At 50.4% G+C, this 22,377-nt stretch overlaps 2 long non-coding RNA genes across 2 annotated transcripts; one reads left to right on the forward strand and one right to left on the reverse strand.

The window, feature by feature from the left end:
- Positions 1-205: 205 nt before the first annotated feature.
- LOC146080084 (uncharacterized) lies at positions 206-20,295 on the reverse strand. Its single transcript, XR_014474795.1, has 3 exons — positions 19,459-20,295; positions 16,913-17,083; positions 206-572 (listed from the first exon to the last, which is right to left on the reverse strand). It is a non-coding gene; the product is annotated as an uncharacterized LOC146080084 (long non-coding RNA).
- Positions 7,596-8,828, forward strand: LOC146079418 (uncharacterized). Its single transcript, XR_014474519.1, has 2 exons — positions 7,596-7,714; positions 8,651-8,828. It is a non-coding gene; the product is annotated as an uncharacterized LOC146079418 (long non-coding RNA).
- Positions 20,296-22,377: the final 2,082 nt, after the last annotated feature.

A 22,377-nucleotide genomic window follows, 5' to 3' on the forward strand; every position in this document is an offset into this window, starting at 1 on the left:
CAGCGAGCCCCGCGAGGGGACGTGGAATACTTGTAACGTAATCCGCGTCCGCTCGCCACACTATATAAAATCAACTCCACGCCGACGTGGAAAGGTTGGGAGGACGCGTTCCACCGCCATGCTTTGGTGGCGTGGATAGTGGAGGGGTGCCTTAATGTCATTGCATCTCAGAGAAGTGTATAGTAAACTAAATGGCATTGCACCCTATAAAATCGCATGCGATTTTGCGTGCAATGCGATCGCATCGCACCTCCCACTGGCAGAAAGCAGTGAATAAATTACATAGAAAAATCGCATTGCATGCAAAAAACTGCATGTGATGCGATTTTCCTACGGTGCCGTACGTATGCAAATAGGGCGCTGTGCTAATACACAAGTACCCACATAGGTTATACTGCACTGCAATTAGCAGAGAATACAAATGCCTCAATGACACAAGGACACTTATCTCTGTACAGGTCTGGGTCAGGACATCAGGAGCCGGTACCAGGGAACAGGAAGAAACTTGGACTCATCTGTGACACAATCCCAGATGCGCAGCAAGGACACAGACTTCAGGCTTGAACAAGAAGCTGACAGGCAAAACAAAAACAGATTAGGACTGGCTGCACAAGGAAAATTACCGGCAGGGTCTGAATGCTGGGAGCCTAACTAAATATATACAAAAAGAAAGAGGTGGAAAACTGCGCTAATTGATATATATCAAGTACCATGGAAGAACACACTTACACAAAAGATTCTTTTTATAATTTGACTAAGTATAATAGGTCATACTTTATTTTAGAAAAACGGGATATACATATAAAAGATAGGTACTTATGTAATATCTGGGCTCCCATTTTTCTTATGTGACCGCGTCCCCTCGCGGGGCTCGCTGCACTTCGGGCACGGTGGCTCGCTGCGCTCGCCACACTATATAAAATCAACTCCATGCGTAGTTTTATAGTAGGGGTATGAAAAAATGGGGTGCATTTAACATGGGAGCCCAGATAATACATAAGTACCAAAAGATATTGGCCCTTATTCTGATTGACGCGGACTTTACCGCGTACTTACGGATCGCGTCTTTATGGCGTCTGCGCATGCGTGGAGAACGCTACGCGCATGTGCCACGCCTTGACTCGGTACCAGTTCGGCCAAATCCCGTCCAAAACTGTTCACCGCTATCAGTCGGGAAATAGGGGCGTATTATGGGCGTCATGCGGAATGACACATGGGCGTAGTTTCAAAGTGGGCAAAACGGGGTGGAAACATGGGCGGACACGGGGGAGTACACTTATGTTGGGGGGCGTACATTCGGAAACCACTCCGAATGCACGCGATCAAAAAGGGCAGAAATGTGCGGTGTCCACAAGTGTACTATTGCTTTGCGGACACCACTCGTTCATGCGGTAGGCGAACGTACGCCTAATGACTACAACCATTAACACCTGAACCCAATAGAATCGACTCCTTTACTCATTACTCACTAATAGGACGCTTGTCAGTGCTTTAATTGAAACCATTGCTGCTTCAAGGAACCCGTACTAAACACCCACATATGCTGTACTTGTCAGACACTTTCAAACTGCTAACAATGGACATGACAGAATATTAATACTAGCAATACACATGTGTATTTGACATGTACTCATGAAACCACACATTTTGGGTAAAGTAAACACATTTATTTATATTCATGTCACAGTCAATGCCAGTGTGATGCAATGACCATAAAATAATACATACAAACAATAAACAACATGGCAGGAATGCCGCAAAATAAATAATAATACAAAACAAATATAATTGCACACAGATGGACTCCAGCACCTCCTATGTGCCACTGCACATGCAGCCAGTGGGAAATGAGGAGGCTGCTGGCCCTTCTACAGCAGGGCAAGCTGCACCTGACCATTCAACAGCAGGGCACCCTACACCTGGCCCTTCTGCAGCAGGCCAACCTGCAGCTGGCTCATATGCACCATCAGCAGAATCATTTGGAACACAACCGGGGACTTCACAAGATAGTACCATGGCCATCACTTCAAGTACAGCTGACAGTAATGGCAGGCAAAAGAGGGCAACAGGGGAACCACAAAGGACATATGAAGCAAGGGCTCAGCTGGTTCCCCTCAGCACGTGATTGGACACAAGAAGCTGACACACACAGCACAATGGAAGATTTGGGAACACATAACGGCAGAGATTAATGCAGCCACAAGTTCATTTCCGACCACGTTTGGCCTTGGTAGGCTCCTTGGCCTGTGCAGCAGCTCTTCGGGGACGGCCAGATGCTGGGGCAGGTGGAGCAGATGATGTGGAGGGGTTGGCTGGTCTACCCCTCCTGCCAGCAGGGAGTGTTGCCGCTGGTAATGCACCAGAAACGGATGCCATTAGGACCCTGTTGCTGGTAACCAGCTCCACCATAAGCTCATTATGGTGGAGGAGGAGATCATTTTGGCGGGTGGCTTGCTCGGCCAGCACCTGAGCACTTGCAGCCATGGCCTGCATGCTCGCAGCCATGGACTGCTGGGTGCTGACCAAGCTCGCCAGGATCTCCTCGGTCCTACGCACCCGTTCTGATGCCAAGTCTCCCTGCTGGTTGATGTCCCCAAGCACCTCGGCCAAGGCGGCCAAATCGGCTTGGCCCATGCCTGCTGCTGCACAGGCCTACCTCTGGGGCCAGGTGGCACGGACTCCTCCACCTCCTGAACAGAGTCGTCACCAAGCGGTGGGGTGTCTGTGGGAAAAGATAAACACAATTAGGAGACATTCTACGATAATTACTTGCACAAGTTTATGGCATGACCAATATTTACCTTCCAGAAAAGACGCAAACACTTCAGCTGGGGCCTCGCTATCCATCGTGCTCACCCCCCTGATCTCCTCAACTGATATACAGCTCTCGGCCATCACCTCCAGGGGGGTGAGCTCTAGCCCTGATGGCATGGGGCCGGCCCCAGATGTCTGGCTGTGGTCCCACCGCTTGGTCAGCTTCCTCTTCAGGTTGGTTTTGAAGTCCTGCCACCTGCAATGTAAGTTGACATATTAATACATGTCACTCCCAATGTTAGCTGTTGCAGCCATTGCTCTGTGCTACATATTACAACATGTGATTAATGTCCCATATATAATATTACATGCAACTAGGATATCAACCGTTACAATACACATTCACAATCACCCTACTCTAACTCTCCACGAAATAACATGGCAATAATGTATGTGTATCGTAACAACCTCACGGCCCATTTGCTAAATGCAGCTAAGCATCAATTCAATCATTACTTGGCTATTACTGGCCACATGTATCACAAAACAACTTGCCTCTTCTTCACATGGTCCGTCTCACGAACTTGTGGCGCTACTTCATTAATCTCTGCCGTTATCTGTTCCCAAATCTTCCATCTGCGTGTGTGTGTCAGCTTCTCGGATGGACACTCTATCCAATCACGTGCTCGGGGAACCAGGATGGCCAGCTCCTGTGCTTCATATGCCTTATTTTTTTTGGGTGGTTCCGCTGTTGCACTGGCTCGCCCCTTGCCACGTCCCTGGCCACGCCCCCTGGCACCAGTCGCTGCACTTGAAGTGCTGGCCATGGTACTACCTTGTGAAGTCCCCTGTTGTGTTCCAAACAATTCTGCTGATGGTGGATATGAGCCAGCTGCAGGTTGGCCTGCTGCAGAAGGGCCAGGTGTAGGTTGCCCTGCTGTAGAATGGTCAGGTGCAGGTTCCCCTGCTGTAGAAGGGGCAGCAGCCTCCTCATTACCCACTGGCCGCATGTGCAGTGGCACATAGGTGGTGCTGGAGTCCATCTGGTCAAATAGTTGCTGCAGCACTGGGTCCACCTCTGGTTGGGATCCAGCCATGTTAGCAACAACATTGTCACCTTCTAATACACCTTTATATACTGTTTGTGTAATCTGTTTGGCGGACATCAGCGGCAGCTGCGTTCCGTGCGTGAGCGTACGTCGCTGTTTTTTCGCGCCGCATACGGTGGCGGAAATTCCATTGTGTAAAACCTGGCGAAAGTTCTACATGAAATACTGGTCACCAATGCTAACATTGCATAGAATCTTCTGATACACCTGTGACTATTGCACAATACACATGCTATTTGCTAGCATGAAATGACATTTCATTCATGACTACTGTGGTATTGTGGCGTTTTAGTGCAAGCTAAAAGTAGCCCAATCCCTTAGAGAATCCAGCCCACAAGTCATGCAATACTCATCTCTACTGTTATAGACCACACATGTGAGAGCCCTATAAATAGTGACTTCCTGCTAGAATCATTTGTCTCCAGATCTGGACTTGTCAGGGTCTAAGGTAAGCTCTTCCATGCTCCTTGTAGATATGATATCCATTAACAATGTAAGTGTATGAATGTATGCACCATTGCCTCACTGACTACAGATTGTTGGGCCAGCAAAGTGGTGTATCATTATTGCAACATGTCACATGTTCACTATTTCACTCACAGGTCTTAAACCTGTGTGGGTTCATCTATTGCAGGACAACATGTCCCAACAATAGATGAAATGTGTCATAGTACATGATGTTGGCAAAAAATGCTGACACCTTTATCTGTGTGTTTTGGACGGTGTGTATTGAGTTCATATTATTGTGTCATCATTAGAGAGTCAAATGGATCTGCGGGATTTCATGGGGCGGCCATCTATTGTACGTATTGAAGGCTACAAATCTATTTGTAGTGGGATATGGCCATTATGTGCATAGGTGCATCAGTATTTATGTTCATTTCTTTATAGGTTGCTGAAGCTATTATGCGCTACATGGAGAGGAGGCTAAGGGCACTTGCGGCTCTCCCCACTCGTCGGCCAAGGAGGCCAGGACGTGCTAGAATCTATCGCACACGGGTGACTCTGTTTGCTATGCCCGATGATGAGGTACTTACTAGGTACCGGTTACCGCCACATGTCATTCTGGATCTGCTCACCTTAATTCAGAGCGATCTGGAACCTCTACACGGGATCACGACAGCAATTCCGCCTCACACACAGCTGCTGGCGGTGTTGCATTTCTGCGCCTCAGGATCATTCCAACAAGTAGTGGCAGTACTTGCTGGAATATCTCAGCCGGCCTTCTGCCGAATCCTGAGGCGTGTGACGTCGGCCATGTTCAGGCGCAAGGGGCACTTCATGGCCATGACATTTGCCACCGAGACCCTGCGCAGAAGCCAGCAGGCCTTCCATCAAATTGCTGGCTTCCCTAATGTGATAGGGGCTGTGGATGGCACCCATGTACCATTTGTGCCTCCATCTCGAAGTGAGAAGATATATAGGAACCGCAAATTGTTCCACTCACTGAACGTGATGGTGGTATGTGGCCCATCCATGGAGATTCTCGCCTTCAACTCGAAGTTTCCCGGAAGTGCCCATGACTCTCATGTCATCCGACAAACCGGGATATGGCATAGACTCCAAGAGCTGGAAGGCCGTGATGCGTGGGTTCTGGGTGACTCCGGTTACCCATGTACGCCCTGGCTACTTACGCCGTACAGCTACCCAGCACCGGGCCCACAGGAGGCATTCAATCGGGCGCATGTTGCCACCAGGCAAGTGGTGGAGCGCTCAATTGGCCTTTTAAAAGGTCGATTTAGAGTGCTCCACCGCACTGGTGGTGACTTACAATATGCGCCTGAAATGGTGTCGAGGATCGTGGGCCTGTGTATATTTTTCCACAACATTGCTGTGCGGCGTGAGATACCCTTTGATGAGTGGGAGGTACCATCTGAGCCGCAAGATCCGCCCATGCGCCCATCCCGCGCCCCTGAATGCCGGAGGGGATACCAGCTGCGGGACTCTGTGGCGCAAAGATACTTCAGGTACATGTTATCGAGTTGACAGAACACACCAATTATTGTAAAAATCACCCCTTCAAATAAGTACAGTGTGTTAGTTGTCAGTGTTACAACACGAAAATTAGCCAGCCTGCCCTCCTAATGGCAAAGAAATAGGAGATATTTATCATATGTGCTTAGTTTTGGGGGAAGATAAATATTGGTGCTAATTATTATACCTTGTTAAAGGGATCTTATGTGTTTGTTATATCTTCATTATTGTAGTTGATACTATCCCTGATGACTGGTGAGTACATTGATTTATTCTGTAATGTGTTTTGGATTTTTTCATGTGTTGATGTCTGATTTGTTTGCAGATATATATATATATATATATATATATCTATATATATGATATTAGAATTTATTCACATGTTTCAACATTTCAAGGAGCAGGCAGGCAGGCAGGCAGGCAGGCAGGCAGGGCTGTTGTATAATGCTGGTCTCAGGATACCTGCAAGTGTGTGTATGTGTCTTTTACACATAAATGTACGCATACACATAGATGCATAGAGTAAATAATGCTAAGTACAGCTATGCGTTGCTAAGCTATAGCACGCGTTGCTTGGCGGAGCGAGGCGTCATTGGATTTGCTAAGTGCATACACACTGTGTTTTATATATATCAGATTTGTTCATTGCCATACATCAACACTACTGTTTGGAAGGCAAGCGAATTTGTCACCATTTGTGTTGGCGCAGAGACGCTGTTCATGTAAAGATGAACAATAAAGTTATTAACACAAATAACTGTGATCAACCAATGCCACCAGCTGATTGGTTGATAGATGCCATTGTCAACATGGCGGAGACACGAAGGGCAGAACCCTTCACACATGCGGAGCTGAGGGTTCTTGTCTCCGTCATGGAGACAAGGCTGGGCCGTGCAGGGCCCTTCATAACCAACAGGCATAAGCGGAGGGCCTATGCTGCGGCAGGGCGCCGAATTTACGCCCGCACTCGGGTGCGGAGGTCCCTCGGGCAGCTGGAGAGGCGGTGGTCGGACCTCCGCAGGCGCCAGCCCCAGCTGCTTCAGCAACTCAGGGGCGAAATTGCTGAATGTGAGTATTTTAGCTATGAAATGTCGCACTTACAACATAGCATATATAAACAATAAAATGTGTCTCATGATAAGTGGGTGTCCATGGGTTTAAAAGTCCATAGACTGTTATGTGTGCTTCTTCCTGGTTAACATGCAGTCATGTGGCTTTTATATGTAATGCCATAGCATTGAGGATTATGATGCATACAATGTGCCAGATCTAATATGTGTTACACATTGATAAATGCCTGGGTTGTAATGTGTGAACAAATTACTACCAATCACATACTAATTTAAATGTCACAATTTGGAATCCATTAACAGTAAGGAGCTACTTTCCTGCATCGTTTGCCATCATTATCACCCTTCCATGTATGTCTTGTTATGGATTAATACATGTGCCCCAATGACCCCACATTGACCATGATGTTTTTTTCTAACACACAGCACGAGCCCAAGCACAACAGGCCCGTGAAGAGGCGGAGGCTGCCCTGGCACAGGAGGAGGCCCAAGACCCGGAGGAGGAGGTGGCGGCAATGGTGGAGGAGGAGGAAGTGGAGGAGGAGGAGATGGTGGTGGAGGAGGAGGAGGTGCGTGAGGAGGTGGTGGAGGAGGATGTGGAAGCGGAGTTGGTTGCGGAGGAGGAGGTGTTGGTGGCGGAGGAGGAGGAGGAGGTGGTGGTGGTGGAGGAGGAGGAGGAGGAGGAGGAGGAGGTTGTTGGTGCAGAGGAGCTGGCGGAGGAGGGTTCGGAGGAGGCCACGGTTGCCCCGGAGGACTCGGATGATGAAGGGGAGGAGGCGTGCCAGGCCCCGGAAGATCAGCAGATCGGTATGTTAACATAATGCATCATTCATGAAGTAGTTGTACTGGTATTTGTTATGTAGCACTGGTGATAAAAAAATTTTTTCCCATACTATTCATATAGACCCCAAAGTGGGTAGCTACAGATACAGGCACGGGTTAGATGGGGTGTCCAAGGCATCCCTTTCATCCAGGACACCTCTGAATTACACCGGTTTGTGGGATGGCTTGGAGCTCCATTTTGACTGCCACATAACCGTTGTAGTTAAACAGGATCCTGGCGTAAAGGGATGAGTGGATCATTTGTGGATTAAATTCACCTGCTGCAAGCGTTGATTATGACCCATCAAATAGTGGAATCTATATTGTTGGTGAATGTTATTTATAAACTCTAGGATGTATGCTATAAATGGAGTATGTCCCGGCCTACCTTGGAATGGAGTCAGAAGTTGCCAGTGTCCCAGGAGCCTCCTCTACCTAAACACCCCCTGTAGTTCTGATTTTTATTTTTCCCTCACAGAATTGTAGGTTGCTTTAGACAGAATTATGATTTTGAGGATGTGTACTGTGCATTCCTGACATTTGCATTACTCCCATGCCACGAACCATCACTGAACTTAGACTGAGCAGATTGTGACAAGTTCTTATTGACGGAGGCCATGACCTGCTTGTCATTGGTTAGTCATGGGTGGGTTGTGACTGAGAAGAAACAATATGACTGTTATGTCTTCTGCAGAGTAAAGGGTATAGGCCAAAAAAGACAGTATGTAGTAAATAAGTTAGCATGTATGTATATATGTATGTGTCATATCTATTTATCTATGTGTGTCTCTATCTCTAGTCTACATAGATATATATATATATACACACATGTCACCAAGCATTTGTGCAATTTATGTCGCAGTATGTGAAATGTATGCAAGAATAACATGACTAATTGTTGCCCCTTTGACATGCCCACAGATGACACCACACCGGCAGATGAGGGGGTGCGTGGGGCCCTCCTGCGACTGGAGCACCATCTGTGGCTGGCTCAAGCAGACCTGCAGGACCTGAAAGATCTGCTTCTTTAAATTATAATTTTATATTTTTTTTTAGTTATGTTAATTGTGTGGTTGAATAAATTATTTATGCAAGTTCACAGTTGTTGGTTTTATTTGCACTTTAAATAGTATATGTGTAGATTGTTTATAATCTTTTACACAGGGTGTAATACAAACCATTGCACTTACATTGCTGTAAGGGTTAATGTGTGCAATGCATGTGTTAGGCATGCTTGTAAGGATATATTGGAATCTAATTGATTCCAATTCCAAATAAGCTGTTTTTTCTGAGGATAGGTAATTGAATAAGTGGGTCATGTGATGTATTGCAGAAGATACTTCATAGTGGGTTGTTTGGCGTAAATACTCCGCTTACGTGCGGTAGCACCGCTTGGCTCCCGTTCGGATGCGGTATTCCCGAGCATACACTGTAATACTCTGTAATACCGTGCCGAATCGGAGTGTTTCTCCCGCACACGCATGGTTTGTATGTCGTCCGTAAACACGCCCTGTTCTTAAAGAGTGAGTCCGTCCGAATGCGGAGGACACGTGGGCGTTTCTACGGACGATGGCCGCATGCGGCAAAACACCGTGGCGTGCGGACCGCTCCGTAAGAATGCGGGAATTTCCGCACAGATCAGAATAAGGGCCCTTATTTGTATACTTTTTAGGTGGCCACCTGTATACATATATCAAAAGACATTAATACATACAATGCAATCCAATAAAATAAAAGATGAACGTATTAGTTCTGGCTTAAAAAAAGTTTTTAAGCCAGAACTAATACGTTCATCTTTTATTTTATTGGATTGCATTGTATGTATTAATGTCTTTTCGGTACTTGTTTCCTAGCACGGCCACAACGATCTTGATCTGGGGCATCGCAGGTAAAAAAAATCGCGTCGGTCGCATCGCATGCGGGCTAAAAAATCGCATGCGATGCGACCGACGCGATGCCCGCGATTTCCCATAGGGAACAATGTAAAAAGCCTCAATTTAACCAAATCAACATACGGCAGCGGTTCCCAACCTGTGGTACGCGTACCCCTGGGGGTACGCGTCCACACGCTGGGGGGTACGCCGCGGCCCGGCCTGTAATGGCGGCCGTGCAGGGAGACTGTGTTTTATTATGTGCCCCGCTCGGCGCTCAGTCACAGCCGCCTGTCACATTGATATGTAGACTGACAGGCGGCTGTGACTGTCTGTGAGCGCCGAGCGGCGCACAGGGCGGGGACTGGTCTGCGCGGCTGAAATGAAGGAGCGGAGTGGGGAGACCACTCATAGCAGAGTGAACCCGGCGTGGAGGCGGAGCTATTTGCATGTCGCACTGTGTGTGCGACATGCGAGTGGTGACTGCCGGGTAGTGCCTCCCCCTTCCTCTGATCCAGACTAGCCAAGCAGGGGACAGAGGAGGGAGGTACCCGCGTGGTTATGCGCAGGACAGCCAGCAGACCCACTCCACACGCTGCTTGGTAGCCTGGAGCCAGCTCAGCCTACATTTATGTAAGTAACAAATTTTGCTGACTATGTGCTTCTGCTGTGGCCGAGGGGAGAGGGGGTAGGGGGGAGGGATTTTGTCTTTTCTCAGGCGTGGGGCATACTTGTTACTGGCACTGTGGGGCATTGCTGGCACTGTGGGGCATTGTTGGCACTGTGGGGGCATACTTGTTACTGGCATTGTGGGGCATTGCTGGCACTGTGGGGCATTGTTGGCACTGTGGGGGCATACTTGTTACTGGCATTGTGGGGCATTGCTGGCACTGTGGGGCATTGATGGCACTGTGGGGCATTGCTGGCACTGTGAAGCATACTTGTTACTGGCACTGTGGGGCATTGCTGGCACTGTGGGGCATTGTTGGCACTGTGGGGGCATACTTGTTACTGGCATTGTGGGGCATTGCTGGCACTGTGGGGCATTGATGGCACTGTGGGGCATTGATGGCACTGTGGGGCATACTTGTTGCTGGCACTGTGGGGCATACTTGTTGCTGGCATTGTGGGGCATTGCTGACACTGTGGGGCATTGCTGGCACTGTGGGGCATTGTTGGCACTGTGGGGGCATACTTGTTACTGGCACTGTGGGGCATTGCTGGCACTGTGGGGCATTGTTATAACTGTGAGGGCATACTTGTTACTGGCAATGTGGGGCATTGCTGGCACTGTGGGGCATTGTTGGCACTGTGGGGGCATACTTGTTACTGGCATTGTGGGGCATTGATGGCACTGTGGGGCATTGATGGCACTGTGGGGCATTGCTGGCACTGTGGGGCATACTTGTTACTGGCACTGTGGGGCATTTCTGGCACTGTGGGGCATTGTTGGCACTGTGGGGGCATACTTGTTACTGGCATTGTGGGGCATTGCTGGCACTGTGGGGTATTGTTGGCACTGTGGGGGCATACTTGTTACTGGCATTGTGGGGCATTGCTGGCACTGTGGGGCATTGCTGGCACTGTGGGGCATACTTGTTGCTGGCACTGTGGGGCATACTTGTTACTGGCACTGTGGGGCAATGCTGGCACTGTGGGGCATACTTGTTGCTGGCACTATGGGGGTATACTTGTTGCTGGCACTGTAGGGGCATTGTTGGCACTGTGGGCACATACCCAGTACCATGGGATTATACCTGGCACCGTGGTGGAATTCCCGTTTCTGGCACTGTGCGGGCATACCTGGCACCATTGGAGCATATGTGTATCTGGCACTTTTGGGGGCATATGTGTATCTGGCACTATTGGAAGGCTAACGTGATCCGTTGGAATGTCTGTTGCTTCAGTAATAGAGATTTGACAAGGTTCTGTTATTTTATATGCCCTCCGCAGAATGGGCTGAGCTTATATAGTGGTCAAGTGGTTGCACTTTTTTTTTTCTCGTCATTGCCAGTATGACTTGCCCCTGTTAAGCCACACCCCTTTTTAGGCCACGCCCCTGAAAATTTCACGAGGGGGTACTCATAAATGAAAAGCCTAATCAAGGGGTACGGGAGACAAAAAAGGTTGGGAACCACTGACATAGGGAACAATGTTAAATGGGCCAGAGACCCCCCAAAAAAACCCTGGCCAGTGAAATGGCCCCCCAAAAATAGTTAACGCCACCCCACGATCAACGTGAACCCGAAGCGTGGCGAGCGCAACGAGACCGCTAGGGGCGGCGGTACGCGTCCTCCGACCTTTTCATACCCCCACTATCCACGTCGGCGTGGAGTTGAGAATAGATTAGTGTGGCGAGCGCAGCGAGCCACCGAGCCCGCAGCGTGGCGAGCGCAGCGTGGCGAGCGCACGCGGATACCTTTACAGGTAAACGCGTCCCTTCGCGGGCTTCACAGGTATCCGCGTCCGCTCGCCACGCTTCGGGCTCGGTGGCTCGCTGCGCTCGCCACACTAATCTATTCTCAACTCCACGCCGCCGTGGATAGTGGGGGTATGAAAAGGTCGGAGGACGTGTACCGCCGCCTCTCGCCACGCTTCGGGTTGATCGTGGGGTGGCGTTAACTATTTTTGGGGGGCCATTTCACTGGTCAGGGGTTTTTTTTGGAGTCTCTGGCCCATTTAACATTGTTCCCTATGTTGATTTGGGTAAATTGAGGCATTTTACATTGTTTCCTATGGGAAATCGCGGGCATCGCGTCGTTACCATCTTATGCTTATTTTGGCCGCATACGATGCGACCGACATGATTTTGACTTTTTCAATGCATTTCAATGGGAAATCGCGGGCATCGCGTCGGTCGCATCGCAGACCATTAAAAATTACCCGGGATTGTGGCCGTGCTAGGAAACAAGTACCGACTTTTCATATATGTATACAGGTGGCCACCTAAAAAGTATACAAATAATATCTTTTATATGTATATCCCGTTTTTCTAAAATAAAAGAATCTTTTGTGTAAGTGTGTTCTTCCATGGTACTTGATATATATCAATTAGCGCAGTTTTCCACCTCTTTCTTTTTGTATACAACTGGTTATATTATATTTCCAGAAAGAGATCAGTTGTTGTGTATTTACACTTGTACACATAGAAAGCTGCAGCTGAAATTTATATATATGATATTTATTACTATATAAAATCTAAATCCCCTTTTTTTTGTTGCTCCAATTTCACATAGCGCCCTAATTTCGACACTGTTTCATAGTGTCGACCATTCTGTCTGTTTTTTACCTAACTAAGGGCCTTATTCTGATCGGTGCGGATATTCCCGTATGCAGACGGACCGCCGATGTTGATCGTCTGCGCATGTGCAGAGGTCACTCTGCGCATGTGCAGGCGATTTCGCCGCACGGATTCTTTACACGCCGCAGAGGGGGCGTAGAGGGGCGTGAGGGGCTACTTAGCCTCATTACCCTATGCATACGCCCCGCATTTCATGGGCGTTCCCATGCAAACGCGGGGCGTATGCATGGTAATGAGGCCGTGACGCGTGGGTACGGGGCGGGCATCTGACATCGCCGGATGTCAGCTGCCCGCCCCCATACATGATTTCACACGGACAAGTGTCCGTGTGGTCTTGTGTTGCGGGACCTGGTGGAGCGTGCGGCCCTGCATTCGATGTTCGGCGACCATCGAATGCAGGGGCTGCTCCCAAGACGGAGGAGGCGTATCCCCGTCCAATTTCATGCGGATCGCCACATATCCGCGTACGGACGGCAGGTGGCGATCCGTATGGAAGGCGGGGATTCGCCTGCACGGTTGCGGCCGCATATTCTGATCGGGCCGCACCGATCAGAATAAGGCCCTAAATAACCTAGCATGCAGCCACACCCAAGCAGCAGTGTATGCATGAAACCCAGGCAAGATGGATCCGCAAAACCCAGAGTACTGATCCAGGGGAAACATACAAACTACAAAAGCATATATTACAGCAGATATACACCGACCCGCTGGAGGCAGATCGTAACATGAGGCTTGAGATACAGAAGCCGTAATACTGGTAATTGACCGGCTTTTTAAGGGAGACAAACACATGAGGTCAGTGATAGGATCTTTGAGAAAACCAACAACGCACTAAGGCGGGGAAACGTGTCAACACCATTACGGATGGTGTAATGGCTAGCAATACTGCTTCACAGTGCTGAGGTCATGGGTTTGATTCCCACCATGACTCTGTGCGGAGTTTGTATATTCTCCCCGTGCTTGCGTGGGTTTCCTCCGGGTACTCCAGTTTCCTCCCACAATCTACCCACAAAATATACTGGTAGGCTAATTGGCTCCTGACAAAAATGAATGTCTGTGTGTGCATGTACATGTGGTAGGGAATATAGATTGTAAGCTCCACTGGGGCAGGGACTGATGTGAATGTTCAAATATACTCTGTAAAGCGCTGCAGAATATGTGTGCGCTATATAAGAAACTGTTAATGAATAAATAAATAATAAATAACACCCTGTGGCTACAGAACTACTGCCTGCCGGCCCCCGCATTGGCATATTTAAAAACACATGTATAAACTTTTGGTGCTAGAACTTAAAGCGGAGCGGAGACCGCTAGTGTTGAATTATGGAGGCTTATTTCTGCTAATTCTAATGAGTTTGGCACCTTTGTAATGGCTATCCAGAGGCTGTATATAGAAAAAGGTTATTGGGCTATTACTGAATAAATGGACTGTCTTTACTAACCAGAGACTGGGGACAGAAAAATTATTTACCCTTGACGAACTGCCTACTAACCCTCTAAAAACACGGAAGCTACATTAAATATCTTTATACTAGGTGATTCATCACGCCCTGCGGGCGCTCTTCATCCCCTTAACTTTTGAATATTTTTATTGTGTGAAATATGGGTTGTGGAGGAGGGGCGGGTGGGGAAATTGTGCGGGTTTGGAAGGGGCGGGTGTGATGTGGTGTTTTTTCAGGTGGAGGTGGGGGTGCTGCGGGTGGTGAAGTGGGGGGTGGGTGTGGCAGTGGTGTGGGGGGTGAGGGTTGGGTGTGAGGGTGCCGTGGGTGGGGGTGGTTGATTGGGTGTGGTGTGGGTGGGGGAGTTGCAGGTGCGGGGGTGCCCCGTGTGGGTGGGTGAGGGGCAGTTGTGGGAGTGCTGGGTGTCTAGCTCTTTAAGTTGCAGCGGCGCTGCATATTAGCTAGGGGCAATTGCAGGTTTTATAAAGGGTGTTTTCTAGGTAGAAGAAATATAAAAAATGATATGCGTTTGTCGGCACAGCACTCTCCGGCGTACACCAGCGACCCCGTTGCCCATGTGAAGTGAAGATAGATAAATGGAGTATAATAAATAGGTGCAGTCTGAGGACATTTTAAAACTGGGTGTATTTTGAAAGGGTAAACATTTAGAAGTTGTTTTGCATTGTTATGGTTTGAAAATGATTTGAAAAATCCAGTACAACCATGTATTAAACTCCATTGAGAGAGATGTAGGCTGCGGGGGTATATAGATAGGCTGGGGGGGTGTATAGGTAGGCGGAGGGAGTGGTGGGTGTATACTTAGGCTGCGGAGGTTGGGGGGTGTATAGATAGGCTGTGGGGGTGGGGGGTGAAGGTAGGCTGTGGGGGTGGGGGGTGAAGGTAGGCTGCGGGGGTGGGGGTGTATAGTTAGGCTGCTGGGGTGTGTATAGTTGGGCTGCAGGTGTGAGGGGTGTATAGTTGGGCTGCGGGGGAGGGGGGGTGTATATGTAGGTGGTGGTGGGGGGTATACAGCATAGGGTTTGGGGGGAGTGTATAGTTAGGCTGTGCAGGTGGTGGGTGTGAAGATAGTTAGGCTGTGTGTATAGGTAGCTTGAGGGGGTGGGGGTTGTATGGTTAGGCTGCAGGGGTGGGGGTGTATAGTTAGGCTGTAGGGTGTATATTTAGGCTGGGATGGTGGGGAGTATACAGCATAGGGTTTGGGGTGGGGGGTGTATAGTTAGGCTGTGCAGGTGTTAAGTAAGTTAGGCTTACTGTATAGATAGCCTGAGGGGATGGGGGGTGTATACTTAGACTGCAGGGGGTTGTGGGGTGTATAGTTAGGCTGCGGGGGTGGGGGTGTGAAGGTAGGCTGTGGGGGTGGGGAGATTATACTTAGGCTGCAGGGGTGGGGGTGTATAGTTAGGCTGAGGTCGTTGTGGGGTGTATAGTCGGGGAGCGGGGGTGAGGGTCGTATAGTTAGGCTGCAAGCGGGGGGTGTATAGTTCGTTTGTGGGGATGTATAGTTAGGCTGTAGGGGTGGGGGGTGTACAGTTAGGCTATAGGGTGTACAGCTAGGCTGTGGTGGTGGGGGGTATACAGCATAGGGTTCGGGGGGGGGGGTGTTTAGTTAGGCTGCTTGGAGGTGTAAAGTTAGGCTGAGGGGGTGGGGGTGTATAGTCGAGAAGCGGAGGCGAGGGTCATATAGTTAGGCTGCAAGGGGGTGGGGGTGTATAGTTAGGCTGTGGGGGGTGTATAGTTAGGCTGCAGGGGTGGGGGTGTATAGTTAGGCTGTAGAGGTGGGGGGTGTATAGTTAGGCTGTGGGGGGTGTATAGTTAGGCTGTAGGGGTGGGGGGTGTATAGTTAGGCTGTGGGGGGTGTATAGTTAGGCTGCAGGGGTGGGGGTGTATAGTTAGGCTGTAGGGGTGGTGGGTGTATAGTTGGGCTATAGGGTGTATAGTTAGGCTGCGGTGGTGGGAGGTATACAGCATAGGGTTTTGGGGTGGGTTGTCTATAGTTAGGCTGTGGGGGGTGTATAGTTAGGCTGCAGGGGTGGGGGTGTATAGTTAGGCTGTGGGGGGTGTATAGTTAGGCTGCAGGGGTGGGGGTGTATAGTTAGGCTGTAGGGGTGGTGGGTGTATAGTTGGGCTATAGGGTGTATAGTTAGGCTGCGGTGGTGGGAGGTATACAGCATAGGGTTTTGGGGTGGGTTGTCTATAGTTAGGTTGTGGGGGGTGTATAGTTAGGCTGCAGGGGTGGGGTGTGTATAGTTAGGCTGTAGGGGTGGTGGGTGTATAGTTGGGCTATAGGGTGTATAGTTAGGCTGCGGTGGTGGGAGGTATACAGCATAGGGTTTTGGGGTGGGTTGTCTATAGTTAGGTTGTGGGGGGTGTATAGTTAGGCTGCAGGGGTGGGGGTGTATAGTTAGTCTGCAGGGTTGGGGTGTGGATAGTTAGGCTGTAGGGTGTATACTTAGGCTGCAGTGGTGGGAGATATACAGCATAGGGTTCGGGGGTGGGGTGTGTAGAGTTAGGCTGTGGAGGTGGCGGGGCTGTGTTGGTGCGGCTTACTCACATTGCCAGATGCGGTCCAGGCTGGAGGTCCGAATTGGATTAGCCGCTAAGCCACGCCCCCTCTCTTTGGATGGTCGGACCTGTGCTGCCCTCCTCTTCTTTCTTGCAGACCCTGGCGGCCAGACTACTGTGAGCACCCGCGTGCTGGGGGCTGTAGCGAGGCGCCGACTCCCTATTACAGGGAGATGTGATGGGTTATGGAGCGAGACACCATGAGACACCATGAGCCTGCCAGCCAGGAGTCCCGCCTTCTTTCTTCCTGTGGCCTGCGCTCCACCTAATAACTGGCCCGCAGGAAGCAACATATGCCATTATGTGAGGCAGCTAGCCCCCCCCCCAAATTATAGAGAGGCGCTGATATGCGTCCACTGTGGGAACAGGCGGCAGTGGCAGGCGGGCTGGGGAGACTTTCCAAATTCCCAGACACTCTCCCATTAGAGTCTGTCCGATCCGCGGTGCAGTGCTTCCTGCTGATACTGCTGCCTGGCCAGCGCTAGAGAGCTTTGATGGACAACCAAGCACAGTGTTGTCAGCAAGAAGCGCTGCGGATCTGACAGATTTAAACAGGAGAGAGCCTGAGACTGAGTGTCCCCAGGCCGCCTGAGTCTGAGTGTCCCCAGGCCTCCTGCACTGCCGCCTGTTCCCCCGCACACGCACAGCGTCGGCGGACGCCGCTCCTCCGTCTCACATATCAGCGCCTCTCTCTAATTTTGGGGGTGGGCAGCTCCTTGCCCCCCACCCCATTCCGACGCCCCTGCCTAGGTAGCAGAGCAGGGAGCGCGCCTCTCCCTCACTGCTGGGTCCCCTGCTCCCGCCTCCGCCGCCAGTCTGCTGCACCCGCCGCCACAGGTGTCCGGCTCCCATCTGCACCGCTGGTGTCTGTGCGGGGGGGGGGGGTGGCGGATCTGTGATTGGGAGCGGGGGGGGGGGGGGCGTATGTATGTATAACGCTGGGTCTGTCAATCACCCTGTGTGTATAACCCTGGGAGGGGGGCTGTACCTCAGCCCAGCGTTGTACATACAGGTGATTGACAGATCTGTCTAAATATATAAGATAACAAAGCACGATAGTTATGATTTACTAACCACTGGAACTCTAGAAATCACCGGCCGGTGTGCATAATTTTACGTGTATTGTATTTTATTCCTTCAAATTTTTCTTTTGTTGTTTATTTTTATTAAATATAGTTTTTTATTTATTTATTGTTGCGATTGACTATTTTTTAGTCTATTTAACTAAATACCCAGTTTTGAGCGCTGTCTAAACACCCATTTCTTCTGTTTTGAACATTGGGGATTGAGTACCCCCACCTAGACAGCAGCTTAAACGGGTTATATCCACATAGCGCTTAACAGTCACATTTCTTACAATATCAACAGTAAGGGTACAAACAGCAATCACAGTAATAACAACTGGGGTACCGTAATAACAACTGAGGTACGGCCGGCAGTCACAGTATTGTATACACAATTGGGGTACAGCCAGCAGTCACAGTACCGTTTACACAGTGGTGTTATTGCCTACAGTCACAGTACAGTATATACACAGTGGGTTACAGCTAGCAGTTACAGTACCGTTTAAACTGGCCGAGGGCTGCATAAGCACAAAGCCATATACAGTAAAAGCTCTATATTTTGAGACACTTGGTTAAAAGCAGTGTAAAGCTGTGTACACACGGAGGCGATTTATTGCTCAGCAATACATTGCTGAGCAATATATTGCTGTGTCTCCTTTTCATCAGCGACCAGAAATGGTCGCTTATGAAAGGGAACCTCTGCCAGGGGGAGGAGCCGCAGAGGGAATCAGCTGGTCGCAGGAGCTTGCGATCATAATGGGGCTAAAAACGGTTTACACTCCAATCGCTGGCAATTTGGTCGCTCAGCGACCATATTGCCAGCGATTATAGCCCGTGTGTACGCACCTTTAGTGCTAGCTTAGCTTTAGGAGGTTTGGCCTGTGTTAGGTATGACGTTTGTTATCTTCCTATGAGGAGTGCAGTGGCTGTAGCCAGCAATGGGGGTATATTAGGCAGTAACGTGCAGTCAAGAGAGGCAGTGCCATTAATTATTAATATACTAAAATAATACAAAGAAAATACTTATGACACATATTATGTGTCATAGAAAGAAAAATGGTGTAAAAATGCTTATAAAGCATATACCTATTTGTTTAGGAGGCACCACGGTCTATATTAAAATAACAGAAACAGGGGGCGGGCAGTAGGTGGGGTCGAGCACCAGGCAGTAAATGCCCATTCAAAAAAAGGACTATAAGCGGCATCTATAAAAGTGCCTCAGTGACTTGGATGTGATTTCTGCTTATTTGAAGGCACGCCCCTGTCACTGAGGCAGATGTGATTGGGCACGGCGCCACATCTGCCGCAGTGACAGGGGTATGCTTTCATATAGGCAGAAAGCACATCCCTGACTGTCACCAAGGCACTTCTCGGTGCAGCTTTATAGAGCAGTGCCATTTTGAAGGCAGCGAAGCCATGCAACCGTACACGGGCTCGTCCGCTGACTTTTATTGCTGTCATTGGTTCTCACCGTCCACTGTCCGGGGTCTCTCTCCTTCCTCCCGCCTGAGGACTCTGGTTCTGTCTCCGCGTGCATGTCTGGGCCGCTCCGGTGCCTGCTGCCAGTCTGTGCTATTGGTGGGGCTCCTTCTTGTGCAGGGGATAAAGCAGGGGCCCAAGCCTGGGGGCTGCTCACATGGATGTTAGAAGAAAGATCTGGAGCGAGTATGTCTTCAAAAGAGATCATCCAGGATGCTGAGAGGTGAATTCCCCCTCCTATGCCATCAGCTCAGGCTTTCATCATATCATCATCAGGAAAGTGTATTTACGAGGTGCTACACATTGAATAGCGACAGTGCAGCCAAGTAGTCTAGAAACAGCACTGAGTGTCGGAACAGTGGGCCAGTGCCTCAGCAACCACTAACCCCACTGATATTAGGAAAGTTCAGGTAGTACCTAATAGGTCAGGTGGTACCCCTTCTTGCCATTTAGGAAGCTGGATGGAGGACGTTAAGCAGGGCCGTAACTAGGGGGGGGGCTAGGGGGTCACGCGCACCGGGCGCTGGAGGGTGGGGGAGCTGGTGTGAGGTCCCGGGGATGGGCAGCGGGGGGCCGGGAACTGGTGGATTAACTCCGGCTCCTACTAGCACTGCAAGGCGGTGGGCGGGAAGAAGGTTTTGAAAATACTTGCCGGACGCTGATTGGCTGAATGTGCTTGTACCTTTTTTATATTATTAATTATTCCTTCCTGTCACTTTCCTTTGGCTTCTTCAGTTTGTTTCACCCGCTCTCTCCCATGCTCACTACCCCCTGTTTTCTAAGCATGTCTCCCTTTTCCTCCCATCCTCTATATACCGGGACACCACCCCCTCCCCTTTCTCCAGAAATTAGTGATGAGCCCCCTGGCTTCCCGCGTTTATGCCCCGTCCGCGGCGCTCTGCTCCCCCTCCTCGGCGCTTAGCTGTGGCCGCCCGGACCCTCTTCTCGGGTGAGGCGGCGTGTGTGCGGCTGCCCGTTGCTCGTTCCACCCTCGCGCCCGCGAGCTACCGCATTTCTCCCCCCTGCTGTACCTGCCGCGGCCGCCTCTGCGTCCCTCCCACCGGCTTTCTTGGCGCGCGGGTTGCCCGCGCCGCGGCTGTTGCTACACATGCGGTCGCGCGGCCTGCTGGGGATCGGGCATCTGGCGGGCATTCCCGGTGCAGGGACGCCGGTGCCACATCACCTCTCTCTGCATGTGGCTTCCGCTGTGGGGGCCTAAGCCAGTGGTTTACCATCTTCCCCGGGTGCACCTTCCCCTGCTGCTCTATTGCCGCTGGGTCTCAAAGGTGGCTGGGTAGCAGTAGCACTGCAACTGGCAAGTCACAGTTTTGGCACTTTGCCAACTCTTTGGTCTCCAATGCTTAATGTGAGACCTGGTTTGGGTGGATCCCCAGCGCTACCTACCTGGTGCTCGTGGGACCCTGCAATTCACCCACTCACAGCAGTGCAGTTTTCCCTCCCAGCACCCCTCCTTGTGTGCACGGGGCCTCTCCAGAGTCTCCACTAACCCCAGGTTTGCTTCAGGGTTCCAGGGTTTGCCTGTAACTAGTAGTTGGCCTATGGATGGCCATCGGTGCAGTTGCCATCGATGGTTACTAACTTTATTAATGGTCAAGAGGTAGGGGTTGGATGGTCCTGGGGGTTGGTCCTGAGTGTGATGGGATGGGGGATAGTTCAAGTTTTTTATGAGGATACCGCCCACCTTTCACGTGGGGGAACATCGTGAAGGGGGGGTTTCCAGATCAGCAGTGTAAAAAGTCAAAAGATGATGCCTGGATGTCAAATTCAGGTGATCCCTAGCTGTACCTATAGGGAACCCTTGCGGGAATTAGAGTGCCAACGGGTCCCCTTTGTACCATAAATCCTATGCCTGGATTTATGTCTCCTAGGCCCTTATTCTGATCGGTGCGGATATATCCGCGTGCGTTCGGGCCGCCGATGTTTTGTGTCTGCACATGTGCAGAGGCGTCTCTGCGCATGTGCGAGCGGGGCGTACGGCGAAATTCCGCATGATATGTGAACACTCCGAACAGGGGGTGGAGAGGGGCGTGAAGGGCTATTTGGGCTCATTACCATATGCATACGCCCCGTGTTTCATGGGAGTTCCCATGAAAACGCTGGGCGTACGTATGGTAATGCGGCCGTGACGCACGTGTAGGGGGCGGACATATGACATCGCCGGATGTCAGCTGCCCGCCCAGATCTCTGCTTTTGCACGGAAAAATGTCCGTGTGGTCTGAGGTTGCGGGTGCTGGTGGAGCACTCGGTCCTGCATTCGATGGTCTGCAACAATCGAATGATTGGGGAGGTTCCCTTAGATGGAGGAGGCGTATTCCGTGAAAAATACACGTGCGGTCCGTTCGGACAGCTTCTTACCGCATACGGACGGAGTTGGCGATCCGTATGGAAGGCGGGGTTTCGCACGCACGGTCCTGGCCGCATAATCGGCTCCGACCGCACCGATCAGAATAAGGGCCCTAATGAGGTGTGCAGCTGGGTGTGTGTCTATGTAGGATCTTGCACTGATGTTGCGAATATTACGTGCAAGAAGTGCAATACGGGGGTGGTGGTCTCGTGTTGGTCTGTCTTGTGCCGTGTCCCGCTGACCGGGTGATCGCAATGACGAACGCCGGTCTGCCAGACCCGGCGTCGCTGGGCGCGTCACTGCTTACGTCAGCGCGCTCTACTCATTGAGGAGGAGACTTGAGGTGCCTTGTGGGTGCTGTAGTTTTGCGGTCCAATGCGTTTCGGCTCATAGGCCTTTGTCAAGGATGCTGTGCATGAGTAGGTGGTGTCTTATATAGGTACCGGAGGTGTGTCGTTGATTACTTAATGATGGGCGTGTCTCCCTGGGTGTTCCTGTTGTCGGATCTGACCCGTTTTGTTATGGCTGGTAGCTTTATTTGTTCAC

The sequence above is a fragment of the Crinia signifera genome, chromosome 5 (genome assembly GCF_055691185.1).
Source record: "Crinia signifera chromosome 5, ASM5569118v1, whole genome shotgun sequence".
Classification (NCBI taxonomy): domain Eukaryota; kingdom Metazoa; phylum Chordata; class Amphibia; order Anura; family Myobatrachidae; genus Crinia; species Crinia signifera.